General features: G+C 37.7%; 1 protein-coding gene and 1 long non-coding RNA gene across 22 annotated transcripts in view; one reads left to right on the forward strand and one right to left on the reverse strand.

The window, feature by feature from the left end:
• Positions 1-20,558, reverse strand: part of DTNA (dystrobrevin alpha) — a 355,996-nt gene that overhangs the window by 254,775 nt on the left and 80,663 nt on the right. The window contains exon 1 of one of the 21 annotated variants that reach the window (XM_082699563.1): positions 5,420-5,497. The exons of 18 other annotated variants lie outside the window; for them this stretch is intronic. The gene's annotated coding sequence lies outside the window, so the exon portion shown is untranslated. Of the gene's footprint in view, positions 1-5,039; positions 5,361-5,419; positions 5,498-20,558 lie in introns of those variants that run through there. 2 more of the 21 variants (XM_082699556.1, XM_082699560.1) reach the window with 2 other exon arrangements.
• Positions 5,607-20,558, forward strand: part of LOC309848240 — a 37,530-nt gene continuing 22,578 nt past the window's right edge. Inside the window, exon 1 of the long non-coding RNA XR_014302910.1 lies at positions 5,607-5,689. This is a non-coding gene — a long non-coding RNA (uncharacterized lncRNA). The remainder of the gene's footprint in view (positions 5,690-20,558) is intronic.

Genomic DNA, 20,558 nt, shown 5'->3' on the forward strand with positions numbered 1-20,558 from the left:
TTACATCCATTGTTTTAACATGACAGACTCCAGGGTAAGTGCCCAGTAAAGAGGACTAGATAAATAATTTCTTAATCCAGCACAGTTAAGCCACAAGTTAGGAGCTTGATAGAGATTTATTGAATTAATAAAACAAATTAGCTCAGCTACTTGAAAGCTGAGATTTAAAATCAACCAATTTTCAAGAGCTAATCTTAATTTTTTTTACTGATGAGGGAAAAAAGAAAAGGTTTATAATATTATATTTTCATATTTTGTTACAGATAAATCTGGGTTCTCATCTAGATATTGACTTCGAGTATTTGATTAGATTAAAAGATTCTTATTTAAAGTAATTTTTATTTATTTATCTATTATTTATCTTTAAAATATTTTTTTACCCCATCCATATTAAGGTTTTTTCCTTTGTGGAGGTAGGAAAGAAATCAACTGTATATAGAAAAAGATACCAACTAAGTTTCTTATTTTTTTGAATCTCAGGTGTTGGTATATCAAAGGCATGTAATAATTATGTGACAAATTTATAAATGATCTGAAGAATATGAAATTAGTTAAACATCTTAAGATTAATAAGCTGTATTTCCTCTCTCTCTGGTTCTCAACAACTGTTCAGTTTTTAATAATTAAATGCAATGATGTTGTTGTTGTTTAAATTCAGCATAGCAAAATGAGATTAACATTTAAGACCCTAAAGTTTTCCAATGAAAATTTCAGCCACTTTTAAGATTTAGGGTCACAATGTCATATCACATAAGCAATCAACTGCTTCCTTCTGGCACCACATTGTGATCTGAACAACAATCCAGTGTTTTCTGATTGTTCAGATTCAGGCTATGTGCAGTGAGATTATTTTGATCTAGTTGTCTCAGATTGACTTTTCCATTGGTGTTACCCAGCAGTGTGGGCTAGATTTGCTGAAACATGTCAGTTTTCCAACTCTGTGACTTTTCTTTTTATCGTGAATCTGACAATATACAGGTAATATATACTTAAACTTCCAAGATCTCTCTCATCATCACAACGAGTCTCATTTGGCAAAAATGGAAATAGATGGACTCCTCCCCACAAAATGGCAATAACCAAACAAACACATGCCTTTTTAACTGACCCTACTTGATGCAGAGGAACATTAATGATCACGATTCCAGAAAAACGTCTAAGGTCAGAAGAATAATGATGTTTAGGATGAAAAAGAATAAAGTGAGTAAAGAATTATTGAGAAAAAAAACTTCCTCATAATAGTTGTCCATTTCCTTAAATTTAAATTAACTGGTTTCTATGTGTCAGTTACTGAGAATACAAAAATGATCCATATGAAGTCCCTGCCATCAGAGGTTCCCAGAATAGCAGATAAACTATATAAGTAAAGAAAATTCAGGGAAGGTGACTTACAAGGTCAACTTTGAAGAAGTAGGATTTATCCACAAAGGAGATAAACAATGGGTACTCTGGTGGGGATAGGGCAGGAAGGTAGACTAGCATAGAGATACAATAGTGTATGGAATATTCTATAGGCAGGGATTATGTGTGATTATAGCATTGGTGATAATCAGGGAAGTACTGGAGATGGTGTTAGACAAATAAGTTGAGGCTTTGTGATAAGACCTTTAAGACATACTTATTTATTTTGAAGTGAATGGTGAGCTACTAGGGATTTTTTATTTTGAAGGGAATGGTGAGCTACTAGGGATCTTTAAGTAAGGGGGCAATTCATTCATGTCTATGATTTTGAGAAGATAGGTGTGTTGGTCCCAGGGTGGGAGATGTGTTGGGAGGTAGACCCAAGAGGCAGGAGAACAACTGGAAGACCACAGTAATACCCTAGAGAGAGGATGAAGAACTGAAATAGAGCAGTTGCAAGGGGAATGGAAAGGAAGGAATGTATTGAAGATGATTTTTAAAATGTGGAGATACTTGGATAAAGGCCAACAGAAAATGAAAGGAGTCAAGGTCAACAGCTGTCAGTGATGGTAGTGGGGTGGATTAGAGAGACTGAAGAGATGACTAAGGAAAGAGGCCAGCTAGGGACAAATGAAAGGGCTGTTAAGTATTGTTGACAGCTCAAATAAGGCTGGGAAACATGAATCCTTTATGCATTTGCAAATTCCCCCAAAAGGTCACAACTAAAACTAAAAGTCAGAAAAACTAACCAAAATCATCAATGATGTTAGCAGACTGCCTAACACCTTTTCTAGCATGAATATATTAAAAAAAAAAAAAAAAGAAAAGTGACTATAGAAGTAGTAGAGTGGATTTACTTTTCTGGTAACAGTAATGAAATTGGACTGACACTCCCACTCACTAAAGAAATTTAAAATATTGAAACAGGGGTGCCTGGGTGGCTCAGTGGGTTAAAGCCTCTGCCTTTGGCTCAGGTCATGATCCCAGGGTCCTGGAATCGAGTCCTGCTGAGCAGAGAGCCTGTTTGCTCCTCTCTCTCTGCCTGCCTCTCTGCCTACTTGTGATCTGTGTCCATCAAATATAAAAATAAAACCTTTAAAAATAAAATAAAATATTGAAGCAGCAAAGAGCTAATAAGATGGAGATGTTTTCACATACAGAAATTTGGAAGACCAGAACTCAAGAGAGGTAATTTATCTTTGAAAGCTTTGGCTCTTGGCATGTGAGTATTGGGAACAAAAATTTGTGAAACCAGCTGCACTTTGGGTAGCCTTATAGGTTTTGTGGGAATGTCAAAGCCCATGGTCCTCAAGTAAGGGCATGAATAAACTAATACTACTTTAACTTGGGATATCAAAAGGCATACCTTCCTTCAGGGTAGGAGTGAACCACCCCCCCCTCCGCCCCCAAATGATTCCTCACCAGTTCTGCAACTTGTTTCTTACACAGGGGTCATTCAGGAAACTTTGATGTTGTGCTTTGACAAAGAAAACTCTGGTCTGATATTGCTCTCAGGTGCCTAACAGAAGCAAACCAACAACTCCTCTGAAGGAAAACACTGTCGCCACTAAGTCTCAATTTCTTCTTACAAGTGATTTTTAAAATACATTTCCACCAGACAGTCATATATCTAAGCAGTCAAGAAAATAAGACACCATCAGTAAGAACTCCAGGAACAATAATAATAAAAACAAATCCAGTAACTCTTGAGATACTAGAATTAGCAGACATATATTATAAAACTACATGTACTATATTCAATGAAATAAAGCTCAAACTTGACAAATTTCAGCAGGGAACTAGAAACTATGAGTGGCATGACAGCAGCAGAGAAATACTCATCCTCCTTGTCAACACTATTTGGCCTCATGGTTTAAAATACTTACATTTTAGAATTTAAAATTTTGTGCTCTTTTTTGGTTTTCTTTGGATACACTGAAAACAAAAACAAAACTCCACACTGAAAGGCCTGATATAATTTTATTTAGATGTATAATTCAATCAGAAATATATTAGTTGAGTACAAGTCACCTGGAAGGGTGCTTGTGCATGTTCACGTGTATATAGTGAGCACACACGTGTTTATGCTCATAAGTTTCTCAGAAACACCTACAATTTCTACCAGGCTCACTCCTACGATGAACAGATCAGGACTCAGCTGAGCAAAGCAAGGGGAACAGGAGTCAATGTCACCAGGGAAAATATACAAGGTACCATCCGCTTGTGGAGAAATGAAGCGAAAATTCACTGCAAACTTTCTGGAAGATAGGTCTCGACTGCAAGAAGGGAAGGGTACTGAGCAGTGATATTCATCAGCCGGAAGGAGGAGGAGGACTGGAAGGGAAGAGGGGAAAGTAGGCAGAGAAAGGAGGGTGAGGACATCAAAACTGAGCCTTGCTAACTTCACATTTTGTTTTGGTCTTGCTAGATCATTTGGTAGTTGTCGAATCAAGTGACTCTATCAAGACAATGCTCATTTTTTCATTTTAGAAGGGTAACACTGCATATTATTTATTCTTATAAAAACTGAAAGATCCGTGTTAGGTCATTCATTGTTTGTGCTTCGTGTAGCTGACTCAGTTCATTAGAATCTGGTCTATTTGACAGGGCAAAACCCAGCCAGTTACACTGAACAACTGTTTAGCCCCACGCAGTACTGAGAACGTCAGTAGATTTATTTTCCCCATATAAAGGAGAATTTCCAATTCACACCATGTCCTCTGTGACTATTATGGACAGTATTTATTCAGAAGGAATGCTGTGCAAGTTTGGGAAATCTGTCTTGAAGAGCAGAGTGGAGAGGTCATTCGACAAAATAAGAAACAAAACCTATACATGGTCAAAACATGAAGAGAACCGAAGTTTGTCATTCTTTCTTTTGAAGAAAAAAGTTTGAAATCCTTAAAACGCAGCGTGGTCACAGCAAAGAAGACAACTCTCCCTCCTCCACTCTCAAGTTTCATATGATCAGAACGCCTCCATTCACTTAGCAAATATCAGCCTTTTGGAGGAAGAGAACCTGCTTGGAATTAATGAGGCGACACCAAAAAATAACTTCTATTAATAAATTGTTCTCTTCAATGGAAAACTGCCTATTTTTTTCTCATTCTTTTTAAAAACACAGATTATCTTCTAAAGGCTCCTTGTGCTTTTTGTCCCACCTTTAGGCCATCTCTTTTTCCCTTCTTTTATTTAATTTCCTTTTTCATTTTCTAAATTAGGAAGTGTCATTGTGCCAGGCAAAGAAATCCCTCCATCTCACCATAAAACAGTTGCAACCAAAGGCATCACAAGCACAGTAACATTTAATGGCTGTTGTGACATAGAGCCACGGACATTGTAATTCAATAATGGCCGGGTGTTTAAAGAGTTAAGGGAGGAAAATGTAAGTAAGGCTAATAAACTGAAGCAGAACTGAAGTGACAGACATGCAAGGTAAATCTCAAAAACTAAGCTGAAATATTCTATTTCATTCTGCTACATAACTTGTAAAATGCCAGATATCTCAAGAAAGGTAAGAAAGTGACAGTCCTGGAAAATCTTCATGATTGCATTTTCATTTACCCAAATACAAAGAAAAATTCAACGTTCACCTTCCCAGAGAAGCGATGCGCCTTAAAGCCAATCTTTTCACTTACCCTAGGGTATGTACACCAGGAGCTCCTAAATCCTTTTCATTCCAGGACATCCAGACCATCCATGAATTCTTAGCACAGTCACTTGAAAAACCAACTTTATCCAAATTGTTAATTACGACAGAGGTCATAACAGAACTCTCTGAAATTCTAGGGAGCGATAGGCGTTTAAAATCCAGCTTCTAGATCCTGGTGTATACTGTGTCTATCTTTAACTTGAAAATGATTTGGTTTCACATTCCATTGAAGTTCCACTGGCAGATGCCTTTGGTAAGCTCACCAATGGCAGGCTTTCATACGCCCTCCCGCCTCCCCCCTCCTTCCTCTGACTGAGCTTCCGCTGCCTCTCCACCTAATGCCCATTTACTCAGCTGTCTTTTTACCTGTCTCTGCGTGGGTGAAAGGAGATGCTTTCATTGACGGCTATTACGGAAACACTTGGAAACTTCAGATCAGCCTGAGGACTCACTGTGCTTTCCCTCCCGCCATCCCCTCCCCCTTCTTACTGCCAGAAACCAACTGACTTCCAAACTTGGCTGTCTGAAAAAGAATGTTCTCTGATTGGCATTCCTGGAAGCAGAAAGCAAGGCAGCTCAAGTTTTGTTCTGTTGCTCTACATGAAAAACTTCCCCAGGTACACATAATATGAACAAGTAAGTTTCCTGGATTTTTTTTTTCCCTTAACTTTGAGGAGAATGGAGCCAATATTGGGGGGGCATTACAGGTATCTTTGATGTCGCACAGCATTTAAGTTTTCGTAGTCACATCTAATTTTACCCCAAATGGCTATGCGTGCAGTAAAAAAGTGAAATGGCAAATCTTGTGTTAAAAGTTGAATTTCCTTATTAGTCAAAGCGCTGGGACCCAGTGGGGGAAGAAACAGTCACGCTGCCTGCTTGACAGTATTCTGGAGTGCAGCTGTTCAATTCTGTGGCTTTTCTGTGAGAGAAAACCTTGTTCATAAGAATTGTGGAAAAACTGATTTCAATTATCCTCTATTTTATATTGCAGACAGCAGGGGAAGAGGGTACATAGGAAAAACCACTTCTATCTCCCTGTCAAGTCTTCTTTTCCAGGACTGTCTTGCAAACTGGTGAGGACTAACTACACACACACACACACACACACACACACACACACCTGAACAAACAAAAACTGAGTGCATGGAAATGAGAAAAAGATATGTTTCCTCAAATAGGGTTGGACAAGGATGACCAAAGTACAGTTCCTTCAAATCACTACTAATAAACTTGTGTTTAGTATTTATTTAGTGGGCACTGGGGCCAAAAGTTTTGCTGCTGCTCCAAGTAACTTACCTCTCCATGTTTATAAGAGTGAATGTACTGTATGACATTTTATGGACCAGACAACTTCTTGAAAGGCGCAATAAAGCATTTATCATTTCAGCAATCGGGCAAACCACAACCCCACGCATTTTGGCTTTCCAAATTTCATCTGACTGTGGCTGCCAATTCTGGGCAACTGTCAGCTGGCTGGGCTCAGGGTAGTGGTGTGGTCTCAGCTGCTCCTTGCAACTTGTACACACATCTCAAAAATATGCAGCGGCAAAAGGTTGACTCCAAAAAGACAGCCTTCACTCTGTTTGCTTGTGACTGGGTTTACATTTTCTGTTCTAGGTGGTCTGGTGTCACATCTGAACAAGACCGTGTTAGGGAACCATGAGTGAACGCTTGAGCAGGCATCACGTGACTAATGTATTTTGGTGATATTTTGATGCCCAGTATAGATTGGCATCCTGCCAGCTTGCCCACTCCATAAATCTGTTACTAGATGTCCTTTAAAAAAAAATTAAAAGAAGTTGGTAGAGGAGGAAGAAACTTTCCTTATTCTTATTCTCAAAGTTGATTGTCTTAGGGACATTTCAAGCTATGTGCAATGCTGATAGATGGGCGTATCCAGATTACTTCATAAATAAATAGAAAATAATAATCACTCACCCAAAAGCAGATGCACATGTCTCTGTCCTTGTGTGTCTTCTTCCTCTATCAAAACACTCCTCCCCAAGGCTAATGGATGGTGTCAAAACTCACATCAACTGGGCCGAGAAGGACGGGGTTGACGCTACGCTGTCTGGTTCACATTTAGCCACACAATTCGCTTATGTTGTATCTAGTGAACACTAGCATGTAACTGATAGTCAAGAAATGTTTTTTGAAACTAAAGAACTGTTTATGTAAAAGCACATATTTTAATTTATGGAAAATGGTTATATATTGGCTCGCTATATATCTATCTTAATGGTTTGGGGGAAAATTATCCTTTTTCAAGCCACTAACCGAAAGATTATATAGAAGTTATATTAGGTACTGAGTCCCTTTGCTGAAGAAAAAAAAATCATAACTCTTGTGTCTGTGTGAGTGATTAGCTCTAAAAACCAACATGGAAAATAGTGCTAAGATCATTCTTGTTGAGATTGCTGACTTCTAAGAAAAATAGAGAAAAAAAAGGAAATATTAGGTCCTTCTAATATTTTGTATTAGCTACTGAGCTGTAATGATTTTCTTTTTGAATTGTTACTAGCCACTCCTTATAGTGTAACATTTATCAATCAGATATGTTCTTGGGTTACCAACTTTATCTCCCCTTATGTTTGCATCTGTGCCTGTCATGGAAATTCTAGAACAGTCTGCATTAGTCCAGCCTCAAGGTTGAGTGAGCATAATGAGAATTCTTTTTCCTGTTTTCCTTTCCCCTGAACCTTCACAAGGTAATTGATAAGATTTATAATTGCTAGAATTCAGTCTTTATCATGAGTAAATGTTATTTTTCTCTATCATAAGCACTAACACAAGAGTTAGGATTTGATCAGAAAAATAGCTTCCAGGGCTTGCTTCCAAAGAAAACTGGGCATGTAACAGGCAAATCAAATACCCTTGATTTATCATGAACAAGCAGTTAATCTGTGCTCCATTCTCCAGAAATAGACTATATTAGCACAGTTCTGTGGATGGCAAATGCTAGTAGGAGGCTCCTTATGGGGTGAGTAAGGTGCTCAAACTCAGATCTTACAGATGATCTGTAAAGGACCTATGTGGATAAAGAATTGGGTCATTGAAAAGCAAGTGGTCCCTGTTATTTTTATCCTTGTTGGGATCTTTAGAAACTAGCATAGATAATATTCTCAGAAGGATGGTTTTTCAGATGATTTTTTTGGTCTTTTACATATAACTGTTTTTTTTTTTTTTAAGATTTTATTTATTTATTTGACAGACAGAGATCACAAGTAGGCAGAGAGGCAGGCAGAGAGAGAGGAGGAAACAGGCTCTCTGCTGAGCGGAGAGCCCAATGTGGGGCTCGATCCCAGGACCCTGGGATCATGACCTGAGCCGAAGGCAGAGGCTTTAACCCACTGAGCCACCCAGGCACCCTGGCATATAACTTAAAAAAAAAAAAAAAAAATATATATATATATATATATATATATATATATATATGCACACCCCCAATCCATATATTGAAACATAATTTGAAATATTATGGCATTAGGAAGTGGGGCCTTTGGAAGTTGATTAGGTCCTGAGGGTGGTGCCCTCATTAATAGGATCAGTGCCCTTCAAGTGAGACCTCCAGAGAGCGCCTTTGTCCCTTATACCATGTGAGAATACAGCAAAAGATGGTCCTCCATGAACCAGGAAACAGGCCCTCACTAGACAATGAACTTGTTAGTGTCTTGATCCTGGACTTCCAGCTTTCAGACTATGAGAAATAAATTCTTACTGTTTATAAGTCACCCAGTCAGGGGTGTATTGTTATAACAGCCTGAATGGACTAAGACACTATACAAAAATACATTTGTGTGTGTGTGTGTGAGGGAAGTGGTGAGTAGTTTTTTTTCCCCCCCTAAGGAACAATTTATAAATCCAAACTATAGTTCTTTGAAAGCAATTAAAATAGACACTTCCCAAGAAAAAATAGAAAACTATGCATTAAAAAACATTTAAAAATGGAGGCTATAACAACAGATATGGAAGAGATTCAAAACAGCAGCATGTTATGTATAATACTATTAAATGCCAATCAATTTAAAAATTGGATGAAATGGGCACTCATTTTGAATACATATGGCATGAAAATAGCCCTAATTATGGAAAGGTCTGTATGTATGAATATACTAACAATAGCATCATGTTTGGTAGAGTGGGAACAATGATACTTTTTATGACAACAGAAAGACATGGGCTAATGCTTAGATTAAAAATCATGTCATATAAATGTACACGCACCATGATTTTCTACTATGTTATAACTTCTGTAGGCATTAGAAGGAAAGGTTAAGACTAGCAGGAGTCCTATAAAAATGATTTCTAGGTACACACACACACACACACACGCGCACGCACACACATACACACACACCCAAAATATTCAAACTAAAGTTACTGCAGCTTTTTCTCATCTCATTCTCCTTCTGGCTTTTGAAGAGGCATCTCTATTTCTCCTCTGGGTCTGTTGAATGGCAGGTGGATGTTGGAAGGGGAAGGGGAATGAGGAGGCTCTTCAATATGGAAAGAGACACAGATGAAGCTGAAGGGGGCTTATGTTAATTTTAAGAAGTGTATGGGGGAAAATATCCAAAAAAAAGAGTGAACTTAAAGGGACAAGTGAAAAGAAAGGAAGGGAGCAGGGAATGAATCTGGTGCACTAGAAGCAGGTGCCAGGCTGTAAGCCAGACTAGGCAGCAGCTACTTTGATGAGGTAGACTTGGAGGAGAGAAAGAGTTAGAGGGGTGGTTTGGGATGTCTGGCCGTAGGACATCTGGCTATGTATTTTGTGATTTCTTCTCATGAAACACCTAAGTTAGGTCTTTACTTTTCAAGATCTGGTAGTATGAAATTTATGTCTTTTGGACACTTCATGACATGGACATGGATCTTAAACATAAAGATATATTTGGTTACATAAACCGTTTTGAAAAGTCAATGCTAATTGTTTTGTTGTGTTATTGTGGTTGCTAAAATTGGTTTTCTTTGGTATGGGTAAGAAATCCTCTTCTTTTTTTTTTTTTTAAAGATTTTATTTATTTATTTGACAGAGATCACAAGCAGGCAGAAAGGCAGGCAGAGAGAGAGGAGGAAGCAGGCTCCCTGCTGAGCAGAGAGCCCGATGCGGGGCTCGATCCCAGGACCCTGGGATCATGACCTGAGCCGAAGGCAGCGGCTTAACCCACTGAGCCACCCAGGCGCCCCTAAATAAACCTTCTTGATCAGTTTCCTTATCTTGCATTTTGTTTCCTGTATCTCTCTCTGTTCCCAGGATGGGTATCTATATATACTTTTGACAAAGATTATACTTTTTACTCATTAAGAGCTATTTGGCCCAAGTAGACAGATACTCTAAAAATACAGATAACTTTTGCCTTTACGCCTGACAGCTATGCAACCCAGGACAGATCAAACTCCAAGGGCTTACTATGTCCTCACCTTTACAATGAGAATACAAATTTTCAGAATTGTTATCAACCTCATATGAGATATGCATGTAAAATATGTAGAATATATAAGATATATAAAACATATCTATATTAGATATATAAATAAATAGATATGATATATAAATATGAATAAATCTATATTATATGCTTTCCCCTATATAAAATTATATGTAGTTATTTTTCAAAGATACTTTTAGTTATGTTAGATTGAAAAATAATGGAAGTCCACAGAAGAAGTACAACACTACACACCATGTATATGGGTAGGGAGGGGGAGAGATAGATATTGGTTGACTAAGGGAATAGTTTTCTTAGTAGTATCTGTTTCAGCATATGATTTGCCTTAAATTAAATTCACCAAGATAAGGACATTTGTTTTTGAGAGGCGAGATACCCCAGGAAACAACCAATACTCCATGTTTACAAAAGATTATCTTCTGTGTTAAAAATAAAGGTTTTATTTGTATCTTTTCCTTTAAGCTGGGGTAGGGGTATTTCGTGTGTGTGTGTGAGTGCGTGTGTGTGGGACCAAAATTAACCCTAATTAGAGTACAATTATTTTTAAAAAATCACAACTTTGATCTATTTTTTTTTAAAGATTTTTTTTTTTTTAAGATTTTATTTATTTATTTGAGGGAGAGAGGGAGCGAGCACAGAGGAAGAGTGAGAGTAAGAAGCAGATTCCTCACTGCGCAGACAGCCTGACACGGGACTCAATCCCAGGACCCTGAGATCATGCCTAAGTAAGCCCAAGGTAGATACTTAACCAGCTGAGCCACCCAGGTGTCCTTAGAGAGCAATCATAAAATATCCATCCCTAGACAAAACTAGAATGTCCAAAGTCATCCTCAGGATAGAATGATAGCCTTACTGTACCACTAATTTGAACTCTAGCAACATATGCCATACTTGATGCCTCTAAAGAAGTGAGGGTATAATTTGGTTTGGGAGCAAAGCAAGCATGTCCTTAATATCATCATTTCAAACCTGTGCAAAATTTCATAATCATAAGTCCAGCCCATATTTGAACCTCCCAAAAAACTGGTTCTACTCCAAGCTTCTTGAAATTTATCAAGAGTTAGAAATGGGACAATTCTGCTTTGTGCAGCTTAAGAAAATGACAAGGGATAACCAGACTGAATCAAGTCTGATAGTTATTATATTCAGCTTGCTTGTCTGGGAGCAGCTTTTTCTCCAGATATGCACATGGCTTTTCAAACTTGTTTGTTGGTGGTGGTGGTTTTTCTATGGAACCCTTTGTTCAAAGGAATTAGTTCATGGAAACTTAACAATGACAAGGCAGAACTCCTTTAGCAGAGACTCATGTGGGAGGCTGACCCAGGACCCTCTTCTATAAAACAGTCCCTGCAGAAGCGTCCATGAACCTGGGAAGCTCAGCTTGAAAGCCACTGAGCTCTAGTACTTATTGCATTCAGTTTCTTTAAATGTCACTTTCATATATTTAAACAAAAATTCATGCACATATTTTTAAAAGCCACATAGGATAGAGCTTAAAAGAATGTCCCAGCCCATCCCTACCCCTCCCCTCCTTAAATCCCAGAGTCAACCACTTTCAACTCTTAACCATTAATTACAATAATCACTCCATATTCCTAAAGGATACTCAGCACTCTCACGCGCTTATTATTATTTTTTTATTTTTCCAATGTTGATAGTATCTATTGGTCTCCTACTAAATCCTTATCTTTAGTTCTTAAGGACACTTCCTCCAGCAGCTGTGCTTTCAATATCTCTCTCCCTTCTTGCCTCCCTCTTTCTCATTTACACATGCATATATACAAACACACATACATACTTTCCTTTCCTTAATCCTCCCAATTTAGATACACAATACTAGGTGAAGCACTAATCAGTGTTTACATTACCTTTGCTATGCATATATTGTTCACATGTAAACCACATGGGATTTATGACTCCATTTCCTTTCATTTACACAGTTGGTTTTTGTTTTCTCTCTGACACTGGCCGTTGAGTCATATTTTTGTGTGTTTAACTTTTATTTGCCCATCATTACATTTTTTCAAACTCTTCATTAAATATATAATATTCTTCTTAATATAGACAATTATGTCAACTATTTTTTTCAGCCCCTAAGTCCCAACCCCCGGGTCCTTACTGTGGCAACAGAGCTCCTGAGCTGTCATGTTGGGACTGCCCCTCATAGCTTCCTGAGAAACATACTTGGGGCAAATACATTTTTGGAGAATTTGAATGCTTGAAAATATCTTTGTTCTTTCCTTCTACTAATTGCTAAGTTGACTAGATACAGAATTCATTGTTTGGAAATACATTTCTTCCAGAAATGTCAAGTAATTTCTTTACTGTCTTTTACTTTCTAGTATTGTTTTCAAGAGGTCATTCTGTTACTGATCCATTTATTATTTCTTCTTTTTCTAAAGATTTTATTTGAGGGAGATTTAAAGATTTATTTAAAGATTTATTTGAGAGAGAGAAAGCATGAACAGAGGGGCAGAGGGAGAGGGGGAGAGAGAATCTCAAGCCGACTCCAAGCTGAGAATGGAGCCCAGCTCAGGGGGACTCGATTTCACCATCCTGAGATTATGACCTTAGCTGAAACTGAGTCATTCACTTACCCAGCTGTGGCACCCTGGCACCTCTATTGTTCCTTCTTTATCACCAGTGTTCTAATATCTCATGATCGTACACTATCATGTATTGTGATAGGCCAACACGATCGGTGTTGGCCCCTTTCCTCCCACAACTGATTGCATTTGCAACTTGAGGGATTTTTAGCCACATCTTCCAATTCTGGGGAAATTTTATTATATTTCTTAAGCAATTTCTGAACTCTATTTCCTCTGTTATTTTATTCTGAAACTAAACTCCTTTTAGTGGGATGTTGGACCCCTTAAGCAGAGTCTCTCATTTTATTATTTTTTCTCTTCCACTAATGTTATTGTCCCCTCCTCTCTGGAATAATTCCTCATCTCTCTTTCGTTGAATATTCTATTTCTGTTAACATACGTTTAATTTCTAAGAGTTCTATTTGTCTCTAATCACTCCTTTTAAAAAACACCATGTTTTAGTTCATGCACCCAATTTCTTTTCTAATATCTATGAGAATATAGATTTTTTAAGCTTTCATTTCTTCCCTGCAGTCTTAGTTTCCTTCAATTTTTTGTTTGTTTGCTTTGGTCTCTTTTATGTTAGAGACATTCCACCCTATCTGGTATTCCCTAGTTATTGGCTTACCAATGTATTATGGGCATTAGAACATTACTCTAAGGAGATTAGACAAAGCTGAGCCTTTACTGAAACACCCTAGATTTCTACCCCCTGGGGTAGTCAGATCTTCCAGAGAAGCCCCTCTTCCAATGTGCTATTTAGGAGCGTCAAGCCCAGTTGTCAGCATCCTGGGAGCAAAGCTAGGTAAGAAGATTTGAAAGGGAGGTGAGTTTATTACTATTGACCATGCAGATTTCCACTTGATCTAACAGATTTTAGTATTGCACCTGACCCACACCTGCTATTGTTTCCAAGACTGCTGTGTTTATAGCCTTCCTAGTTAAGACACTCCAGAGAATAAGGCACCCTACCTCCTGTCTCCTGTGGTGGGAGTTGGGGGTAGTTGCCAGGCTGCACAGGTTGCAGAGAAGATTTGGGAGTCTGCCTGTTAAGAATCTCAGCCAAGTCCTATTTTCAGCTCCATATCTCACCTCTAGCTTCAGCAACCCCATTTGCCTTCACTCCTTGTGCTTTCCCAGGTTCTCTAGAGTGTTCCTTATTTGCACCTTGTTGGCCTCTCCTCTGCAGGCACCAGGGTTTCCACATCTCTGCTCAGCTAAGTCAAGTACCACTTAATCCATTCCCTTGCCATTTTCCAAAATATATGTCAACAGCTCTCTACTGTTCTATGTTCTCCCATTTTCTTTATTCCAGTTAGCACTTTTTGTTTACTGTCAGCATAGGGTGGCTTTGGGAGGGAGAGGGTGAAATTAAGTATTTATTTCATCCACCATTTCTACTGCAATTTTCTGTATTCACTCTTCAGCACTGCTTTAAAAAGGGAACAAATTCTCCAACTTCTATGAAATGATTCCAAAAAATTCACACTGGGTGCATGTATGTGGCAGGGAGGCAACATTGTTAAATGAAATATATATTGCTAAAATGAAAACTAAATTCCATCAAAGTATACAATTATCTACATGAGACATGGTGAAGTATAACATTCAATTAAAATAAGTTATCTTTTTATTCTAACGTAGGTTGTGGTCCCTTCCATTAACACTTTCATCATATATCTGTGGAATTAAATATAGGAATGTACGTAATTATAGATAATTCCTTCATATGCAAAAACTATGTCTCTTAAAAAGTGAAAATAAATTTTGTTTGTAACTGAAGTTCTGCTTAAACTGTTAATTAAATCATAACCCAGCCAAGACAAGAAAATTATCTTAAAATGATTATCAGCAGTCACTTTATGTTTGCTTTTGGTTGGAAGGTAATGTAATATCTAACATTGATGTCATTCCTCTGTTAAGTTGTCATAGTCATTCTCATATGGGTCAAATTTGTGTATTTTGTTTTTTGAGGCAAGCTCTTTCTTGAATTATTCTATGTACTAGTTTTGTTCCTTATAGTATGGCCATCGAGAGACATTAGTGTTCTAGAACATTATTGTGCCTTATTTTAGAGTATCTGGGAATATTTATTGCTATGGAAACCATGATGGCTGATATACAATAAAAAATTACAAAACATATGAAGAAGTAGAAAAACGGGTCTCCCTAATAAAAATTAAAAAATAAGCAACAGAAGCAGACCTACAGATGGCTCAGGAGTTGGAGCAGACAAAGACTAAAAAGAAAGCTATGATGGGTGGCTCAGTGGGTTAAGCCGCTGCCTTCGGCTCAGGTCATGATCTCAGGGTCCTGGGATTGAGCTCCGCATCGGACTCTCTGCTCAGCGGGGAGCCTGCTTCCTCCTCTCTCGCTGCCTGCCTCTCTGCCTGCTTGTGATCTCTCTCTGTCAAATAAATAAATAAAATCTTTCAAAAAATATGTTAAAATATATAATGGAAAAAGTAGGGAGCATGTATTAACAGTTGAGGAATTTCAGCAGTGATATAGGTACAGTAAGAAAGAACTAAATGGAGAGGTGCCTGGGTTGCTCAGTCAGTTGAGCATCTGGCTCTTGACTTCAACTCAGTTCATGGTCTCAGGCTCCTGGGATCAAGCCCCGAGTCAAGCTCCCCACTCAGCAGGAAGTCTGCTTGTCTCCCTCTTTTTCTGTCCCTTCCCCGATCTCACTCTTTCTCAAATAAATAAATAAATCTTTTTTTTTTTTTAAAAAGCAAGAACCAAATAGAAATGATAAAAATGAAAAATTATGATACCATAAATATAAGACTCATTTAGTGGGTTAAATAGTAGACTGAACCCAGCAGAAGAGAGAATCAGTAAAATTTAAGACAAGTCAATAAAATCATCCAAATTGAAACATAAGAGGAAAAAAAGAGTAAAGAAAATAGAACAGAAAATTTGTGATTGCAACACAATATTGATGGTCTAACATATGTATAAATGAAGCCTCAGGAGGCCATGAAAGAGAGAGTGGGGCAGAAGAAATATTTGAAGAGGTGAGTATTCTCCAAAATTGAAGGATTTCAACCCATGTGTCAGAAAAGTTAACTGAAACCCAAATAGGAAAAATGTAACAACAAAGAAAGAAAGAGACATAAAACCAATAATAACAACAATATGGTGAGCCATTTTATAACTAAACTCCTTAAAAATAAAGAGAAAGAGTAAATCTTAAAGGCAACAAGGGAAAACAGCATCATATATAGGGAACAACTTTGATAATGTCAAGCTTTTCATCTAAAACATTGGTTTGCCTTAAGACAATATGGTAACTGCAAAGTCCTGAAGTAAAGTAACTGTTAAGATGGCTGTCACTGTTCAGCAAAAAATATCTTTCAGTGTGAGAGTAAAATAAAACAGGCAAAAGTTGAAAGCATTCATTTTCAGCAGATATGTACTACAAGAGATGAGAAAGAAAATTTTTCAAGTTGAAAGGAAATTATTCCTGATGGAAGCCTGGATCCACACACAGGAATGAAAAGTAGTAGACTGGATAAATGGATAAACATCTGGATAAGTATTAAACGCCTTTTAAAAAATTATCTATCTATCTATCATCTATCTTCTACCTATAAAAGCTAATGACTATTTAATGCAAAATAATAATATATTTACCTATGAGTAAATACAACACAAGATGAAAAGGAAACAAAGAATAGCAAATGAATAAATGGAATTGTAATCTTGTAAAATTCTTAATATTGTTCTTTTAGTAATATTATTTGAAAGACACAATGATAAGTTAAAGATGCATATTGTGCAATCTCAAGATACAACCACTGGGGGGGGAAACATTCCACTAAGGTATAGTGAAAACAATCAATACAGGGGATAAAATAGAATGGTGAGATATTTAATTTACTGAAAAATGGGCAAAAAATGAGGAACACAAGAAGAAGGAACAGGTAAACAAAACTGAAAACAAATACCAAGATTACAGACTTAAAGCTAACATTATATTAAATGTAATATAATAACCACTCTGTTGTCAAACTGAACAGAAAAACATTACCAAACTATATGCTTTTTTAAAAGAAATACACTTTAAATATAAAAAAATAGACTTGTTGAAAGTAAGAGTACAAAAAGATATATCATTAAAATGTGAGTGTCTGTATGAAAACACACTGAAACCATCAGACTCTAATACCTCTATTATCAGATACCAGGAGGGGCATTTCATAGTAATAAAAGGAACAACTCATCAAGATGACATACAACCAAAAACAGCTTTAAAATACATGAAGGAAAAATGGACAGAATTAAAGGGATAGAAGAAAAATCTACAATCATAATTTAAAGGCAAGCAAAAATGCTCTTAAGGTTCTTTATCCCAACATGCACACATACTATTAATGACCAACAATAAACTGGTGTAGGCTGTGTTTTGGGGAGACTTCTCAGGGCAGAATGCATCTCTGGGACTCTAGCCTGGAAGCCTGATACAGAGAAGAAGAAGCCTTAGCATATGACATGGACAGGGAGTTCACTGACAGCCAGAAATCTTGGAAGGTTCACAGGTATGACAACTCCTGGATTGTATACTTATGGTTTTCAGGTGGGCTGAGTCCATAAACATCCTTACTCATCTTCCCTGGAGGTCACACAAATATTACTACTTTATTTGTGTTCCATGATGAGACAAAAATGAGAGGAAATGTGTCCACATTCTTGACCCCCTCCCCGCCCCTCCCCACTGGTTCATCTTGACGGTCAGTGGCTGACTTGGTTCTGAGTGGAATGTGGCTTCCCAGTAGTCCCATGTGACCAAGAGGGCTCTAGCAACCTGAAGCTCTGAAGGTGCCACCAAGGCCCCACAAAGGCACACAAAGGCATGCTTTACCACAGGCTTATCGTGGAGGGCATGTGCAAGGCTGTGAGCACTACACCTGCAGGTGTGAGTCCAGGTTCAGGACTCTGAGATTTTCCCAGAAGATGGTGGCATAAGCAGCTATCACTGAATTTTCTATAGTTAAAATCTTGCTTTATAAGCAAAGAGATAAAGAGCTGGATGGAATATTATCTGTCCTAGAGGAATGACAAAGTTAAAATTTATGACAGGATCTGGCATTTTAAGAATGAGTATGAAGCACTGGACACCTCTTTGTTGGAGGTCAGACTTGAAACAAAGCTACTTGAAACGCTGAGTATGAAGGTAGATATTTAAAAATGGACTAGGTCTCACTTTTTGAGATAAAAATAGACTTTCTAGAAAAAAAGTGAAGGAAAGAAATCTGTCTGGAACTAGATCAGGTGATAGTTGATATTACAAGAAGAATACAGTACAGTCATTGAAGGATATTGGAATCCATTTAATCCCAGTGACTTAAACCAAAATAATTTTAAAATTTAAGTCAGAAGAGTAAAACACAACTATAGATATTATTGAAGAAAAGTTTTGATAAAATGTCCAGTCTTTAGGAACATTTGAAACTACTTTCCTATGAAAGTAAGGGATGGAAAGAGTGAACTCAGTGAACAGGAGGGGGAAAAAGGTTGAAACACAAAGATATGTTTGGAAAAATCGCTACTTATGTACTTATTCAGATCCAGAGTCTGAATGCTTGTTGATGATGAGACATTTGTTTGCTACCCTTGGAGATGGCACCGATAGTGGCCACTAGGAGCTGGATATAATAAAAATGATAAGATCTTAGAGGCCACTTAGATGGGAAGCTTTGAAGACACATGTATGCCCTCAAGAAAACGCTTCCTTAAAACTTTTGAAAAAAATTTAATCATATATGTAGCAAATTATCCAGAGAATATAAAAGCTTATATATGTTAATCCTTTTCAAAGCCATTGTGCATCTTTAGAATCAGAAAAATGCAAAGATTGAAAACACGGGTCAAATGCTTGACAAGAAACCAACAACTCAGCTGTGTCAAGAAAATGAAATAAACCTCACAGGAAATTAACTGTACAGGGAAGAAAGAGTTGAGAAAGAGGAGAAGTACTCTATGGCGCACTGAAATAACAGCCATGCCCTCTGAAGAGTCAGAATCTTACAGACAAGAATGACGTCCATTTTATTGTACCTTTAAGTAGTAGAAGTATGAAGAAAGGTGAGAATGTTTTCCTTCTACAGCACAGCAACTAGGCACCCCTGGAACTTCAAAGGTTGTTTGCCAACAAATTTCTTTTCTATAGTTTAAGACTATAGTGGAAGTGTGCTCGAGTAAGATTTTGTTTGTTTAAAAAAATGAACCTGCCTTCTCCCAGTCCTTTGCCTGCTCTCATTACACACATTCAGGGGATGGCACACGCAAGTGCGAAGAGGCAGTCATGTGTAAACAACATCGGGTGACCTATGCCTTCTTTAGACAAATGTAGTCTCTTCTAGCAGTTTCTCAGTAATATCTGAAGTGGGAAATTTAGGCATTTGGGTGGATTGGTAGTGCAGGAGTGGTGGTTATAAGGTTTTAAGAGACATTTTTTTCCCCAGTATGTTTTCTCAGAGCCCTAAACTTCCATAGGTAGCTACTACTCTACCTGGCAGGCCTTTTTCATGCACAGCTTTTTCAGCCCCATACAGCCTTCTCAACACAGAAGTTAAAGGAGTAAAGGAAAGCAGAAATATAGAAGTTGAGCAAAAGGTGCTAGTTGTATATGTGGACCGAGAACAGGGTCAAAAGGAAGGCAACCTGTGTATGGGGAGTGCCTACTATGTATAGAGGACCTTTATGCACATTATTCTGCCTAATCCTTGTCAAGCTATCAGTTAGGCGTTATTTCTATTTAACAGATGAAGAAACTGAGTATCAGGTTAAATTACCCAGGTTATTAGGATTAGTAAATAAAGGCACATGCATCTGATCATATATCTGTCTGATTCTAAAGCTCTAAATTTTTCCCTTGTATTGAGAAGTAAAGAGGTTTCCTTTTTTCAAAACAGATTAACCACCTAGCAGTATTTCCTTGGATCTTGAAGACTGGGGAGTTAGATTGCAGTGGGGAGAAATCTCCCTTTCCTTGTCACCTAATAATGGGTGAACCTGCACCAGGTTAGACCCTGAAAAAAATAAAAAAGGTGGAAAGAGAACGTGATGGGAGGGAGAGAGAAGATGACATAATCTAGTTATTTCATAATCTCCCTTGAGGTTGTAAGAATATGGGGTACTAGAGACACTGAATTCACATTCTACCTCTGCCAAGTCCCACACTGACTGACTTAATCTCTCTACACCTGGTTTTCATCTGGAAAAAGATGGTAACAATATTTCTCCCATAAAATAGCTATATTAAGTAACATTGTTTAGCACATAGCAAATTCAATTAGTGCTCCTATCACCATCATCACCACCATCATCGAGAGTAATTATGTGAATCATAATACTCTCATTTAATACCCATCTTTTACAACAGTGGAAGGCCTGGGGAAGGTAAGAGAAACGTGAGCTTTCATAGTAACAAGGTCAAGGCCAAAGTGGACCAATTCT

The sequence above is a fragment of the Mustela nivalis genome (genome assembly GCF_964662115.1).
Source record: "Mustela nivalis genome assembly, chromosome: 14".
NCBI classification, from domain to species: domain Eukaryota; kingdom Metazoa; phylum Chordata; class Mammalia; order Carnivora; family Mustelidae; genus Mustela; species Mustela nivalis.